A 17,445-nucleotide genomic window follows, 5' to 3' on the forward strand; every position below is an offset into this window, starting at 1 on the left:
AATTATGACAGAATTTCCATTTTTGGGTGGACTATCCCTTTTAATGCAAATTTAATGCAACATTTCCTGGTTGCTGATCTGTAAAAGGATAATAGACTTCGTTTTAGTAAACTGGTATTTCCTTTCTGCTATATAAAGTTACTTTTCACAAATCAGATAATTCCCCACACTTTCCTCTTCTTTTCGCATTTCACTCATAAAATAAAATGGGTTGCAAAAAGCAATTATTGTTGACTTTGTGGCTTTATGACATTATTACTAAGCAAAGCTGAATGTACTCTGTATTTATTTATTTATTTTTTAAATGTACAGCACACTTGTATTGTACAGCATGCTGTCAACTAAGCATGTAGCCTATATATTGTATGTTCCTTTACTAACAGCATGCAGTACATGAGCACAACAGATTTCATTGATTCAAATGGCATGTGTATCACTGTCATCTCGACCTTTCGCATCCCAGCCATTTTAAAAGCCAGAATAAAGCAGGATTCAAATAGAGATGAATGCATGGATTTCCATCAAAATTTAGCACAAGCATACTATAATAGTATGCAATTTCAAACAAAAAAATGCATTATACTCACTAAAAAGAAGAAATTTTCGCTTTAAAAATTCCATGACATTTCAATAATGACTCCCGCTTCATTTTTCTACAACTGAAAAGTCATGAACAATCACGAACTGTTCTTCTGTTGTGCAAGATTTTGCAGGCAAAAAAAGGTGCATGGAGGCATTTTGCAAATTATTATAATATCTAGCTACCTCTGGAATACTAATTATTTCAATGATTCTTGGCTTTATAATTCTAATACATGCATTGCATGTGAATTGGGGCATAGTGTGTGATTCAAGTACACTGAACCTATTCTAAAGTTTGAAAACAATATTTCCCTTGACAATGCTATCATTTCAGCCTTGTCCCAAGCACTACACCTATTGTTCTTTTGTTGTTCAATATAAACAACCAAAGAATAACACTTCAGTCTTTCTCATTCCCTTTCTTCCTCCCTCACACTTTCTCTCTCTCTCACTCGCTCTCTCTCTCTCACACACACAATGTCACTCGGCAAGAAGGTGAAAACAAGCTTTTTCACAGTTGTCTGAAGAATCCCCACCAAGGATTTGCTTAGTATATAAACACAAAAAATAAATAAATTAAATACGGACAAATAAAAATGTATGTGTAGAAAATCCATTGAAATGACTATTAGTCCAGACGTTTATGCATATCTGGTGATGTAAATCCTCTCAGTGTCCAGTCAGTTTCTTTAAAAAGGGTCACTTTATTTCCCTTACCTGAAATGACGAACTCAATTAACACTTTGTGTGAGAGTGTTTGTGTGTGTATAAATGAACCAACGGAAGTTCATTTCAGTGTAGGTAAACCTAAAGGCTTATTACTTCCAGATTTCCATTAAAAACAGCATAACGCTGTTTCAACCATAAAAGCATTTAATTTCCGGTGCTTTATAATGGGTTACATCTTCCAATTCATATCCCCTATAAATGGCACTGTATTTTCAGGGCAAAACTAGAGCAAACACAGCGCAAATGTCTTCAGTACATTTCATGATAATCTCATTTGGGTGCTTTTCCAATCGCCGAGTGAAAAGTGAGCGTTCTTCCTCCCATGCTGTTCTGATTGTGGAGTTTGTTTGTACCTTTCTATATTTTTAGAGAAAGCAATAAACAGCACATTAGGAATGGCTTCAATTGAATCTGGATCTATGAATAAGAATTTATACCGGGACAGATTAAAATCACTGCCTCCTGACACAAATATGCTCTTTTTGTATGAAATTATATTGACGGAAGTGAACTTGGCTGAAGGCTATTACAGTGCTCCAATTTGTTTAATAGAAAAATCATAAGAAGCCGTTTTCTCAAGGGGACGCCGAACGTCAGCAGCACACAACCTGATGCTTGAGTGCTTTCCAATGACCATTCATCCTCAACAACAAGGGCTTTTTGGCTACAGGCATCTAATAGAAGACACACTGTAAAGGGTTAAGCAGGAAAGCATTATATGTGAGACTCGGCTGTCTTCTGAAACAGCTTTATAATAAGTTAGAAATGGGATTTTCAATGACGGCTACCATCAGCACATCACCGTTGTCTCTAATGCTCCTTCTCATTCGACTTCCTCACTATCCTCGCCTGTCAGTCTTGCTTCATCTCTTGACAGAGTACATCTTCACTATAATAAAGGTCTAGTTTGAAGGGTTATTCAGCAGGATTTAAACCTGCATTATGTAACCTGATCATGGATTTCAATCATTCAGTCAGCAGGTGGCCAGGTTGTTGGCATACATTTGCATTCATTTACATAAATTTGGCTTAATTTCTCTCAAAATTATTTGGGTATGTTTCAATGATAGGAACAAGGTACTAAAAGGTCAATTGAGCAGCAAGTCAAGCCATATTGCATCTGCCACCATGAAAATAATTCAATAACAACTACTTAAAGTAAGGGCTTGTAGTTATTTGTTGCCATTACCATTTAAGACCTTATCGGAACATTTAAAACACTCCCATCATCACTAAATGTGATGAGGAATTGAATCATTTTTACAGTCTGCATGAATGGGAAATTGCAAACAACTTTTTTCCTATTGTGATTTGTATTAGTGAAAAGACTTATTAAAACAAGAAAAAAAGTAAGATGTGTCTTTGATTTTGACAACTGGGATATTCATATGGGAATTGTTATATGGATTCAGAACACTTAAAGATATAGAGTATTAGTTGCATGGACTACATTTTAGGTGTGGTGTTGTTTCTTGTAGTTTTTTTTCTTCTTCTAACTATACATTCTATATGGCACGAGCTGATTAACAATTGAACCCACCCCAGTTACTGTTGCTATAAGCCATGATGCTCTTACGCCACACATCATGCTCTCACCCAGAGAAAAAAATGCATTGTGGAGCCAAGAGGACACTGACAACATGACATGAGGGGGAGTAAATAATGACAGATATTTCATCTTTGCGTGAACTATTTCTTTGGACTTGCACTGCACATACAGATATATCACCAACTGGAGGAGATGTCAGCCTGCTTTGTGATTACATTTTTGTTATGTTCAACCAACTGAGATAACCAGAGTAGTCTGAGTAAGCCACATCATGTTTGGCCTTGAATTAAAATAAATTTACAAAGGAAACAAAGGACAGGAAACTCCCTCCACCCATTCCAGGCCTCTCAAGCAAGCAAACTGAAAATAACAGACTGTAAACAGAGTGAATTAAGACCACTGTATTGTGTCATGAAACAGGAAACTATGACACACTGAACATCCGCTCTGCTCCCTGCAGGTACGCTACCATTTAAAAGTTTGGGGTAAGTACAGTAAAAACAGTAAATTTGTGAAATATTATTACAATTTAAAATGTCTGTTTACAGTATTCCTGTAATGGCAAAGCTGAATTTTCATCAGCCGTTACTCCAGTCTTCAGTGTCACATGATCCTTCAGAAATCATTCTAAAATGCTGATTCGGTGATCAGAAACATCTCTTATAATTATCAATGTTGAAAGCAATTGTGTTTCTTAACATTTTTAATGAATAGAAAGTTCGAAAGAAGACATTTTGTTGGAAATAATATTTTTAACACTATAAATGTATTTACTGACACCTTTGATCAATTTATGTCATTTCATTTCAGAAAAATCTTTCCTGTAGTGTACAAGATCATAGAGTGTAGCTACAGTACACTTCAAAAATTAAATAAGCCCAATGAGAAATGCAACAAGAAATGTGCTTGTTTGATTTAAAGCAAATAAAGGTCAGTACTCTTTCGCTGGCTCTTCTTCATTCCAGTAGTTTTGGACTTTATCCTAACATCTACTGGTGTGGATGTATGAAGTTTATTTACTAACTGCTGCCACTTTACACCTTGTTACTTTTCATCTAACACACATACTCATGCATATCATTATGTTTATGCTTTTTAAACCACTCTGAGTGACATCTAGAAGTAAAAGTATTTTTATTGTAATTTAGATTTTTATTAGTAGTAGTAGCTGATACAACACAGCAAGAATGAAACATTTTCTTCATCTCATGTGTACATAATTTCTCCAAAGTGTTGTTCATTTGTAAAACTGAACAGTCAAAATGAAAATGGAAAATCAGTGCGGGATGTCTATGCGGTAAGCTACACTGCACATCAACAAGTGTGCTAAAATCCCATTTGCTATATCTATCCTCAAGCCCAATTATCCAGAAGCTCATAAATAGAGGGATGAATAGAGCGAGAGCACTGGAGTGAACAGATGCAGAAGATAAAACATGGACTAGTAGACCGGCTAATTTTGGAGATTTACTGTACTTATCTCTCTCTTCCATCACCGCACCCTCAAACACTGCCATGAAAGTTCAGTGATGAATTAAACCATAGACCACCACTGAAACAAATGTGAAAGGGATTTGTGTTCACACTGCCTATGAAACATGACACCGGCACACATACAACAATGTTCTACTATGAACGTACATTCATTGCTGTTACAAAGCCTTAGTTGCATCAAAACAGTGCTTCTCTTTGAAACTCTGTCAGTTTTGCCTACGGCCTGAAAGCCACTATTAATGCTTCTTTTATAAGGTTCTGACTGTAAACGGCACCATTCACGAGCAGAGCATATACCGAACCCTTATACCACCAAATTATGATGAATTTAGCGGAATATTCTGCAGCCATGCTCAAAAGACCAGAAAAGCTTCCCACCGCAGCCACTACTGCTCACAAAAATGATGACTGATTAGCTTCCTGCATGGAATCTGTGCTCATGGATATTCTCTGAAAGCTTTGAAGATTTCCTCAGAACTTAAATGTCCATGATTTACAATATTCTACACATCCTCCAACCATATTGCAACTGCATTTTGCAGAAATTTTCTTTGACATATTTTTACTATATTTAAAATTTATTCCACAGAATCTGGAAGTAATTTTCCTTCATTATCAGCACAGATTCTGTGTGGGCTGCAGACTGGCTCTCCTCAAAGTCAAACCAATCTAATATCAACTGGGATTTGTTTGGATTGTGAAAACTGGTCAATACATACTATAATTGTGCCAGACTGATTGCAAGTTTGCTAAAACAGCTATTGATTAACATTATAAAATAGTCTGTGTAAGTAAAGTGTAAGTAAGGCAAGTTGTTTCATTAAAGATGTCTTATTTTTCATTTGGATTATCATTCACCACTGGCTCACTCGCAGTGTGACCAGGGACGAACATCAGGAAAGTGCACTATAGTTTAAAGTTTAGGTTCAGACTTTGAAAGAAATCTCTTATGTTCACAAAGGCCACATTTATTTGATTAAAAATACAGTAAAAACTGACAAATGTTATAAGATTTAAAATTGCTGTTTTCTACTATATATTTTAAATTTAAAATAAATTTATTCAATTAAAATGTTCTCTCGCCATTGCTCCAGTCTTCAGTGTCACATGATCTATCAATTCAGAAATCAATCATATACTGTTTTGGTACTCTAGAAACATTTATTATTATTATCGGCTTTACTATCAGCATCATCATCAATGTTGAAAACATTTGTGAGGTTTAATATATAATACAAAGTTCAAAAGAGCAGCATTCATTTTAAATAGAAATATTTGATAACATCATAAAATGTATTTTCTGTCACTTTAGATTGATTTAATGCACCTTTGGTGAATGAAATACCTCATTTTTGAACAGGCCAATATAGGGTCAATACAGGAAATATCAATATTATATCATATCAATATATATAATATCAATATAAGGTTTTGATTTCTTGATGACCTTTAAGTAATTAATTTAAAGAAAATCTTTAAACTAATTATCACACAAGAGGTATTTTACAGACATTTAAAACTAATTAATTTTACCCATGTAAAATTAAAAACACCATCAAAGATAAATTAAAATAAAAAAGCCAAGGCACTGTGAGGTCTGAAACTCAGCTTGAATTTAACACAACTGCTCAACTGTTCAACACAGAGGAAAAAATATATTTTATTAAGCAGTGGAATGTTATTGTTTGACTGCAGCTCTGTCTCCTAATCTTGAAGTCAAATAACTGTTTCCACTCCATGCATGGATTAAAGAACTGCTGTAACTAATTCAATTGAAGTGGAATTACAACAAGTACATTCCACTGAGATAAGAACAGAAAACACTTTTAAAGTACCTCTGTATCTCAGCAAAAACATAAGAACACAATGGACGTCCAAAATGTAAAAGAAATCTAAAAGAATCTGCATCACCATTTAGAAACATATTAGAAAAAGTCCTTAAAGACCTATTATGCAAAAATCACTTTTATAAGGTGTTTGAACAGTTGTGTGGCCGCAGTGTGTGAAAGCAACCAGCCTATAATGGTCAAAATCCACCCACTCATTTTTTAATAAAATCAATAAATCCTAAACAGTCTCTCAGAACAAGCGGTTTCAGATTCTCCCTCTGTTCACATCACTGAGGGGAAAAAGTGCTGCCCATTTGTGACACTCTCTGCCCGATAAGCATAAACACAGCCCTGAGTGAGAAGATGCGGTCTGCCATTACTGGAGATATATACAATGTCAGCGCCAAAGAGGCTTTACAAGTGTTGTGTTTTGGGATGCAGTAATGAACATAGGAGTCACCATAATCTCCCCTCATCTGTAGGGCTTGGTATCGAGTTCGATACTTTTTAGGCACCGACCGAATTGCCTCGATACCACCGAGTATCGAAAAACGTCTTGTCGTTCGGTACCAAATTTCGATACCTAAGGGGTTAATCTCATTAACGTCAGTGAGCCAATAATCCTGCAGCACTAGGTGTGTTTGACTAGAAGCGGCGCGGTGCTGATTGATCAGTGTTTGACCTCCGCGAGAGCAATTCGAAAGCTTACGGAGCAGTCTGCTCTCTATATTGCGCAGTTTCGCTTACTTGACAAAGACTGAAGCTCGCGTGACATTTCAGCGTCTGCCGTCTCACTAAATGAGGACATAAACACATGAACAACAGCTCTAGAACTGCTCTGAGAGTCACTTCATCAGCATTTTACCATTTGATTTGAGTAAAACTTGCGTCATATCATATACACACAGAACTGTAAAGGTATTCCCGGAAACCCGTCAAAATAAAAGTTCGGATTAACTTGGAAGACACTGCGGCAGAAATAAATTAATATTGTTCAGCAGAGTGTACTGCTACTACTAGGCTACTATTAAAATTATTAAAACTCTTATTTTTTAATTAATGATCACACAACATTTCTTCCATGTTTTAATTTTAATAGTAAAATTTTGTTTGCCAAAATAAATAAATAAAGTTTTATTTTCAATAATTTAAAAGAAAAATGAAATTAATGTTTTATGCCTTCATTTGAAAACCAGATACAGAACACAGAATTTGCATTTTAAAACGAGCACGCACTAGTGTAAACTGAAAACTATTTGAGCTTTATTAAAATTATTTGTACTGATTTATTGTGTTGGCTATATTTTGTTCCTTTGTGCAGTGGCTCAGGAGATGAGTCTTTGAATCTGTATACATGTCAACAAGCTGAAAAAAATTAAACCAAAGTTTTGAGATAATGTAATCTTGTTAAAACTGTTTTCATAAAATTGGTATCGAAAAAAGTATCGTTCAGGAACCGGTATCGAACTCAAGGTATCGGTATCAGTATCGATATCGAACATTTTTGAACGATACCCAGCCCTACTCATCTGAGCCGAGGACACTGTGGTACACTTCATTTTCGAAGGAAATATCCTGGAAAAAATCGGTTAAATGTTCCCTAAATGTTTAGGAATCAATACCAACACTTCGTGTGTGAACATCAGCTCCAGACAAAGTATCACGCATTTGTTTTCCAAATTGCCTTTCTGAAAGAGCTTCTTGACACTCTGTAAGGCTAATTGCTAAAGCTATCATTGTCACTGATGCTGTCTTCAAGTGCTGCCAGAATGATCGTGAATAGGAATGTGGTAGTTAAAAGCTGCATATGAAAGCTATGCGAGTTGATCGCTTGAAGTTGTCGAGCTCATAATCAGAAGTGGGGCTTATAAAGTTTGTGATAGCATGAGACCAGCTATGTTGTTATTTTTATCCTGTAATTCATAAACGCAAATTTATTATGCACAGTATAATCAGATGACTGACTTTGAAACAGAGTAAATTTTCTGTAAAGATAACAGGTTTGGATTAATAGGGGAATGTTTATTTGCAAAGGCTAGCACTGCTAATGCCGGTGCTTGAGCTCTTGAAGCTCCGCCCTCTTCTCTGGGAGCAACAGCTCATTTGCATTAAAGCAACATACTCAAATACAGCGCGTTTTGGCTCATACCCTAAAAGTGGCAATTTTTGCAAGTTATAAAAATTTATCTGTGGGGTATTTTGAGCTAAAACTTCACATATACGCTCTGGGGACATCAGAGACTTATTTTACATCTTGTGAAAAGGGGCATAATAGGTCCCCTTTAAAAAGCTCCAGTAAAACAGATCTTTGGATACTCACATACAGTTTTTTAATAACATAAAGAGCCTTTCACTTGAAAAATCACTCCTAGAAATTATGTCCCCAAGCCCCATAGTGCTTTGCTTATTGGTCTCCGTTTGCCTCACACAAGTTAGAAAGGTCTACTGGGTAGTATTAGAAGAAAGCACAATCTGACAATAAACTATAGCTGAGCCAGAGCTAGCATAATGAGAACAACAACAGTTACGATAGCATGACCATCTCTAACAGTGTGGAAGAGCAACCTTTCTAATTTAAGACGGTCATGTGCTGCAATGTGTTGCATAAACACATTCAGTAACCTTACCTGCTTCCATTTTGTATATTCTGCACAATAGAATAATAGAGCCAGTCGAAGAGAACTGAAAGTGCACATAGCTTAATTTAGAAATGAAACACATTGTTAATTTAACAGTGTGAGATATGTAAGGTTTAATAGATTGAAAGTTTGAATCCAGTTAATTAAACTTTGATAAATCAAACAAATAATTGCTAAAAATTAATATTTCCTCAAATTAAGATAATTTGAAAGACTTTACAGACATGTAAATCATTGAATACACATTACAAAAAAAGCATAATTAAATTGATTTTTTATACAATTATTAACTGAAAAGTTAAAATGAAAGAACTAAAATGAATCTATGAATTTAATGATTAAATCAAGCATGAGCTTAAATGCTTTAGCCAGATACTTATTCACCTATTTAGAATTATTTAGCCCCAAAATGTGTAACGCATTGTTTTCTTCTTGCTTTAACCATATGGAATCTTGGCTAAAATCAAAGGGATTGTTTTCAGTCTTGCAACAATGCAGTCTCTAAAGAGCCTGGGCTGCCTAGGCATAGTAATCCAATCTGTGAGAAATCCAGGGAAGGACATCTGTTCATTTTGTGGCACAGCGGTGCCCTGCTGACATAACAATGTTGGAGGAAATTAAACTAGAAGCTAAACTAGACCCACACTCTGAGGGCCCAATCAGTAAGAACACAGTATCCTTCTCTCAGAACAATCCACTTCTGTGACAGATACTTGACATAAAAATAAACACCCATATATTTTTATATAGATCGTATAAATGGTCAGCACTTTTATATATGTCAACATTCAATATTCTGTTCTGAAAGTGGTTTACGAAAAACCGTTTAAACGAGTTACAATCATATTTGAAACTTTCAAGTTCATAGCCACCAAGATCAAATATTGAACAGGGATTGGTTTGCATGTAATCATGTACAGATGATAAAATTCTGGGCAATATTGATAAGCTGATATGGTCAATATTAAAATTTTAGAGGCCTATAATATAATTGTTTTTAGACAAATATATTGTCTAAAAAACAAGAATAACACACAAATAAAATTGTGTTTTAGGCATCACAACATTATAATGTGCATATATTAATTTTGAAACCAGTTAAAACTCATATATTACTTATATGGGTCATTGACGTATAAGGATTTTCGACAGGCAAATTTTAAAATACAAAATAATTATTTTGTAGTTGTTCAAACATTAAGAAGGTTGCGTAAACAAATTTAAAATAAAATTTTAAATTAAGTGATTTTAGTGTTTTTTTCATCTAGATGAATCGGCCGTAGCCTTAAAAAGTTGAATGTGGTGCGACCATGATTTATATTAATATCAATTCATTTCCTTAACATGCTTAACTTTTGTTTAGATGTTCTTAGTAATTAAAGTGTTTAGAAACAAAGTATTTGCATTTCTTGAGTTTTTGTAAATAATGATCTCATATTTTTGTTCTATAATTTCAGAGTTGCCTTCTTAATTGTAGTTAGCAGACTTATGTAAATTGCATAAAACTGATTAAATATATTTTAAAAATACCATTCACTTTAGCACACTATAGCAGTGATTAATATTTCAGCCACCGAAATTAGATAATTTTTAATTTAATACAGTTACTGCTATTATTGGTTGCACCACATAATGAGTGTTCGCTACAAATGACACAAAGACCTTATATCATTAAAAATTTTAAAAAACATGTGAAAAGTTCAGCATATGGCATTAACTGCAGTAATTTTTTAGACCCAGTTATTTCTAAACTTTGCCCAGCCTTGGCTGCTCAATTGACCCTTCGCCGGGAGTTTGACAATTTAACAGGCAATCTGAGCAATCATAACGCTAAATCTGCCATTTTTGTCTGACAAACAAACCAGACAGGAGAGTAGATTAACGTCGGTGGACATGAATTTAAAAAAATAGTGTGTATTGACATCTTTTCACAGTTGAAACAAGATACCTTCTGATGTTCATTCATGTTTATTTCGTGCTATAACTAGTAAGAGATGATCCGTTCACATGCCGCTTGAACTGAGATGCTACAGCGATCTGTCACGACACATTAAAGAGCCACAAAACAGTATTTGTTGTTTGATTTCTTTAAAAAAAAAAAAAGACAAAATTTGAACTGAGACTTTGTTTAATACTGAATGTAACCTGCTCTGTCTTATATGCCGGTGTGTTGTCAGTGTCTTCTTTGCTCCGTGATGTATTTTTCACTGCATGAGAACATGATGCGTGGCATAAAAGTGCCATGGTTTGTCGGATGGTGCTGGCTCAGGTTCTGAGATGAAATCATAAACATTTTTCTTGCAGCAGAAAATTAAATCTGGAGTTTGTGCTTGACTGCTGGGTCAGAATTAACATGCTGCCTATTAGGGTGGGCGTTTATTTTACTTTGCTTGGTAGTGGAATCTAGTAAAATAGATTAAAATAATTATTAATAAATAATTACTAAAAAATGCTAAATTACCAAACTAAACTTAGATGCTTAAAATAATTTTTTGCATTTTTTCTCATATTGTAGAAATATTAAACAAACTGCCCAAAATGACCCAAATTGCATAAAAATCTATTCCAAATTATATTAAAATAAATTGTGTATAAAAGCCACTAATTGAATATAAAAAGCACAAAAACTGTGAATCTGGGACATATAATGGAAAACACTCTGCAGTGGTCACACCACATGATATTTGGTCGCACCACATATTTTCAAATTCAGTCAAAATTTACAAGCACAGAATTAGCCACCTAAACAAAACAAGCTAGCTTCCCATAAAAGGTCACTATGAAATTTATAATAAAAATAAATACTTGTAGAACTTAATATTCATTGTTTTTTAAAGATCATACCACATGATATCCAAATGTGGTAACTACATACCAGCCATTAAAAAGGTTATTTTTTTCCAAATTTGAAAGAGAGTTACAAACCTGCTTGATGCTTCTATGGGTCCTTAGCAAATTGTTATTTGATGCAACGTCCTATCTTTGAATGGATTTCAACATAAAAATACCAAAATGGTAGTTTCTTGATGGTTGCATGACATGATATTTCATAAAATGGAGATTATAGGGCAAAATTTGTTTGAATATTATGATGAAATATATGCAAAACTCTTAGCAATTTTATACAGGATTACAAAACGCTTTGGAAATCATGCCAAATAGTTCAGAAAATTAATCTGAATAAATTTAGGGTCATTTCAAATATGTTTCCAAAACAACAGTTATGGCCGGACGGTCGCACCACATGATGTTTTGACACTTTGAATAACAGAAAAATTACAAATAACTAATGTTTTTTGAAGTTAATGTTGCTACATATGTGGAAGAGGTACTTCTTATATGGCATCTTTTTTATGCATTTAAACCAATTTTTAACTGAAAAAATGCAATCAGAATAAAATAAAGTATTGTGTTCACTACAATGATCATATCAAGTCTTTTGAGCATGCAAAGATATCATATATGCACAATCTATGACTGAAGGGAACATATATTATTTAAGAATAAACAACTCAAGTGTCCATCCCAAACTGATTGTCATCTTTAAGGCCCCGATATACTTCAAACTACATCAAAGAACAAATTGATATAAAGTCATTTCAAACAAAATCAGGCCGAAACGAAGTTCGTTTTGAGTTTGTGTCGGCAGTTCGAAACAGCTTACCAAAGCAAACTTTCTGGAGGAGTTCCTTTTGGCTCCTAAACACCTTTGAGCTACCATTGGTCCGTGGTGATTAAGCAATCGGTGGGTGTGTTCTGGAGCTCCATCTTCTTTGACACGCAATTTTTTTTCCCTGGTTCGTTTCTCATTCAACAAAGTTCAGGCAGGAGAACAACATCTCCAAGTCACAAGCAACATAAATACACTGTGTCGAATAGCTGAGCTGCCACAAATATATCCGCACCTGTACAATCACTCGCAGGGAGACTTTAAAGATTCTGAGAAAGCATTTAATTCCTAGAAAGAAATTGCAACGAAACTTGGTGTCGACGACCCGGAGTTATGCAAAATGCGACGTAGAGAAACATCAGATGCAAGTTTTCAAAAGCCATGAAAAGAATGAAATGAAAGAGTAAAGATATAAGGTAGCAAGTACCAAATACATGCGTTTCAAATAAATGTTACACCATACTGCTGCTGCTGCTGTTGTTGTTGTTCTTTCAATAAGCAAATTTAAAAGGTGTAGAATAAATGAAATGCCAAAAGAACATACAATAATTAACCTTTGTTTTTATCAAATTATGACAACACATAAAATATAAAAACGTGTAATAATTTATCCAGTTTAATAAAAGACCTAGATACACCACCATTGCACCGTTGATATGTTTAGGGCATTTGCGCGAGCATCGCAACACGTTTACATTAATTCACACCCCACCTCCAGCAGCGCGGGGGTGTTGAAATGTTCGAAAACTGTATACCGTCGCTCAGACTTTTCGAACTTCTTTTTGCCCCCAAACGAAGAACAAAAACGAACTTCATTTGAAATATATCAGGGCCTTTAGAAACTCTAAAATAACAGGTAATTATCCAGGCACTACTATTAACATCATCAATAATAGCCTAAATCATTTTTTCATTGTAGCATCTTCTACCAAACTGTCCATCATCATGGAATCATGTGATACAGCAATTGAAGATTCTTTATTTTGAAATATGGTGCCATCACAGTTTCACACAACAGTGCTTGATAAATCAACCCGGTGATAGAATAAGACAGGACAGAAAGCAGGTCACCATCTGCTTGTCTTACCCAGAGTGCTGCACTCTTGTGAAATAGCAGCAGAGCGGTTTGCCTCATTGCAGTGACATTAAATCATCATCACCACTATCGATATGATATGATGAAAGATCATATTGCAGAGAACCTCTCAGCCTCAACAAACGAAAGCAGATAAAAGCTGCAAGTAGCCTAATGTATAATGACACTCTTTTTACAGGTCACTTCACAGCATTGCCACCCAGAAATGTCATCTATTAAGGAAATATTTCACGCAACTCACTGTAATCAATCTTTGCACACAAGAGGAAGGTGTCATCTTCCATATATTCACCCCAAAGACGGGCATAACTACACATTCTGGTCTCATGAGACATCTGAAATGGACCGAAGGGTCCTGTGTACATATGATCTGGATTTAGATTTAGATTACCATGCTCTTTCAAGCCCCCTATTTCAAAGAAAGCAAGTGGTCAGTATCTGCACATTATATAAAATGCATAGCCCCTGCTTCCTTATGTTACCATGGTAACAGAATTGGGAAGAACGGGACACAGCTTTCTCCTCCTTTGAGTAATAAATTCCCACACATTCACCGCCCACACCTGTCTCCAGAACGAAGATCAGGAAAACCCGTGCAATACAACCGCTGCCTTATGCTTTCATTATCAAAAACGGCAGCAGCACAAAAAGTGCTATGGACTTTGGATCACTGCAGCGTGGTTTTTCTTGTAAAACTCTAGCGAGGCAGGCCCGAGGATCACCATTCACACCAGCTTCTTGAGGAATCACCTCAGACGGGGCAACCACGATGGATCTTTGAGTTGAGCTGTTACGTGACCAACCACACAAAAACAAATGGTGAAAAAAGGACTGTGGGCACTATTTCAATGGTGTGAACGTGACAGAAAACGAGGACATAAAACAGCCAGAGATTACCAAAACATTTCCTTGCACCTGTCCTTGTTTCATTAAGATTGTAACACGCAAGTAACACATCAGAGAGGGAACAGAGATTTCCGAGAATTCCTTTACAACGCCAAGGACATGATTACAGCAAGACTACTGATAGTAAATACTTGAAACCACAACAAAGCTCAAATGCTGGTAGTTTGAGAGGAGGAAAAGGTTCATTGTCTTTATTGTCACATATATGCGTGTCTTTTGCAAGAGTGTCTTGCATTGAAATAAGTATGAAAAGGCTTTTAATATTATTTTAATTTAAAATTCAGCGCATGCTTCACTTGAAATCTCTGTCTGTGCAAAGACCATGGCTTAAAAACATTTCCGAGAGTAAACATTGCAGTGCTGCAGACTTACAAACGCCATACTGATTTAACATACATAAAAAATGTCTAAACTATTCACATGATTTCATTATGAATCTCTGTACTGTTGCCCAGTAATCATCAACTTAAAGTCTGAGCATTACAGTATACACAAGCTGCAAAAAATCATTTCCTGTACAAATATGAAGATGGACTTACAGAAGGGTAGAAGTCTAAATTAAGCACTTCAACATCCGTGTGATTCAATCAATGTCTGTTTTTATAGCCATTTTTCTTCACATATCAACAGCTAACTTTTCCTTAAGAGGTTTTCCTTTTTGTCTTTATTATTTATATTAGGCCTATCTAATTTATATAATAATGTTATTTAGTATTTAAAAACACTGATAAAATGTCCCTTAATAAGTTAAACTTCATAAAGGATTTTTAACTTAAGTTGTCAACACTGTTATCATGATTATTATTAAAAACTGATCAAAACACATCTGGTCTAAACTATATCCCAACATAGTTTTTCCCCCCATTTAGTTTGACACGGTCGCTACTTCCTAAAATCTTTAAAGTCACCGTTTCAGCACGAAAAAGATACTTGTTTCGCAGAAAGACCGACCGTAAAGAGAAAAAACATTATTAAAAGCTGTGCGCACTGACAAACTGTGAGGGAATCTCTCACCAACCTCCAGAGCCGCACCGGTAGGTAAGAATGGCAATTATTTATTAACGTTAAATATGTGATTCAAGCCACTCAGTAAGTGGGATATTGCACAACACAAATCTTGCCAATCCAATCTTACGTTTTAAAGGAGGTGCCTCTTAAACAAACGTTTATAGCTGTCAAACCAGTGTGTGTTTTGTGAAACAGTAAGTTGTCGCGTGCTCCAGCGCGTACCCTCAATACTCAAGCTGCTTATTACTTTATAAAACACATGCTGAGCAGCATCAAGCGTGGTCTGCTCAAGAGTGAATTAAAATAAACTTCCTAAAGCAGAAAAGCTCACTCTTTACCATGCCTGCAACACCGCGTCCGATTCACTGTTTAAGTCAAATGAGAATAGCCAGTGCTCCTGTGTATAACTATGTGAGGTTGATAGGTGTAGCGACCGCACAAAGATAATTAATCTCTAATAAGAATCCAAAAATTAATATTTTTCTCACCAGTGTGGTTGAAAGAAGCTTCTGAGGTTTTCTGCGTTTCTGCTGCGGTATTTTCGGTATGCAGTCCGATTATTCTCTTGATAAATTTACATTGCAGTGCTCTTTGGGTTTGCAAACAACCAAGACTCCGACGGATCTATAAATGTACCGTAATGTCACACACACACAATATCAGCGCAGCTCTGTCTACCGTAATAGACACAGCGCGCTCGTGTACACGTGACAGAGATTCACAGAAATACGAATGAATAGAGCCTCTGCTGCTGTAAGACAGTGGCTGAACAGAATACTAGCATTCTATTATTTTTTCTGAAATATATTATATATAATAATAATATAGCAGAAAGAAGATTGTTGTTGACTTTCAAACAAGGATGGTTGAGGGGAAACAAATATTGAAGGATTAAATCATTTAAAACACATTGGTCAACCAGCAATCACAATATTTAGAGGGGAAAGTGTCCCTTTTGATGTCTATAGTAGTTGTAGCACTGCTTCCAAATGCATTTCAGACACCTTCCATATTATGGTACAGAAGTCAAACGTTTAGGCAACAAATAGCTTGCCTACAGCTATTAGAGAGGCAATCATGCAAGCAAAATTGTTTCTTCAAAAATGGCAAAGAGGTGAATGTGGTTAATCTGTACATTTTGATCTGAAGAGAACTGGTTTCAAGTGGTGAGGAGTAGCCTAGGTACCATAAATGATCTGTTCATCTAAATAACCTAAAATACATCAGTCTGATAGCTTACTTGCTATTTGCAAATAAACAAATATGCACATGAGAATTGCTTCAGCTGTTACTCCGTAGTAAGAAAATCTTCCACGGGGGAGTGAAAGCATACATTGCTGTATAGTTTGGACATGAAAGCAGCCCACATAGAATTCTGAAGTAATCTCATGAGACACCAACCCACACACTCTTTAAACAGAAATGTCTTGCCAACATAATGTTTAATATTTAAACGTCAGTAGCAAAAAGGGTACTCACACTCAGGTTTCAATGTCCTCGTTTTCCCAGTGAGGCATGAACTTGAATAATATTATATAAGCATGGCTCTGTCATTGTGAGTTCTGCTGATAAGCATTTGTAAGTTTTTTACCCAAGAATTCTCAGTAGCCCCTCACTGCAGAACAAAGATCCAGGGGGCGGGGTTGGATCCACATCCAAGGGGTGGAGATGGTAGGTTTAGGGGTGGGGATGGGTAGGTTTAGGTATATGTAAGGTGGGAGGAGTTGGATCTAGATCCAACCACACCCCCTGGATCTTGTGTTCTGCAGTGAGGATCATCTCAGAATTCTTGTAAAAATATACTGTTTGCTAGCAAGAGCATGTTGAAAAAAAAAATTATGATATGAAAATAGATATAGTTTACTTAACGGTAAAACGCATTTCCTCCAACTGACCCTAGTGTTTAACTTTTGAATCTATTTAAGGGAAGGAATGAAATGTCC

The 17,445-nt window shown here is 35.5% G+C and overlaps 1 protein-coding gene across 2 annotated transcripts in view; it reads right to left on the reverse strand.

The window, feature by feature from the left end:
- The window catches only part of LOC306843178 (tumor protein p53-inducible protein 11-like), a 60,397-nt gene extending 44,261 nt beyond the window's left edge, over positions 1-16,136 (reverse strand). The window contains exon 1 of one of the 2 annotated variants that reach the window (XM_079374480.1): positions 15,991-16,136. The gene's annotated coding sequence lies outside the window, so the exon portion shown is untranslated. The remainder of the gene's footprint in view (positions 1-15,990) is intronic. The other variant, XM_079374481.1, reaches the window with a different exon arrangement.
- Positions 16,137-17,445: the final 1,309 nt, after the last annotated feature.

Source organism: Barbus barbus (assembly GCF_936440315.1).
Source record: "Barbus barbus genome assembly, chromosome: 23".
Taxonomy (NCBI): Eukaryota; Metazoa; Chordata; class Actinopteri; order Cypriniformes; family Cyprinidae; genus Barbus; species Barbus barbus.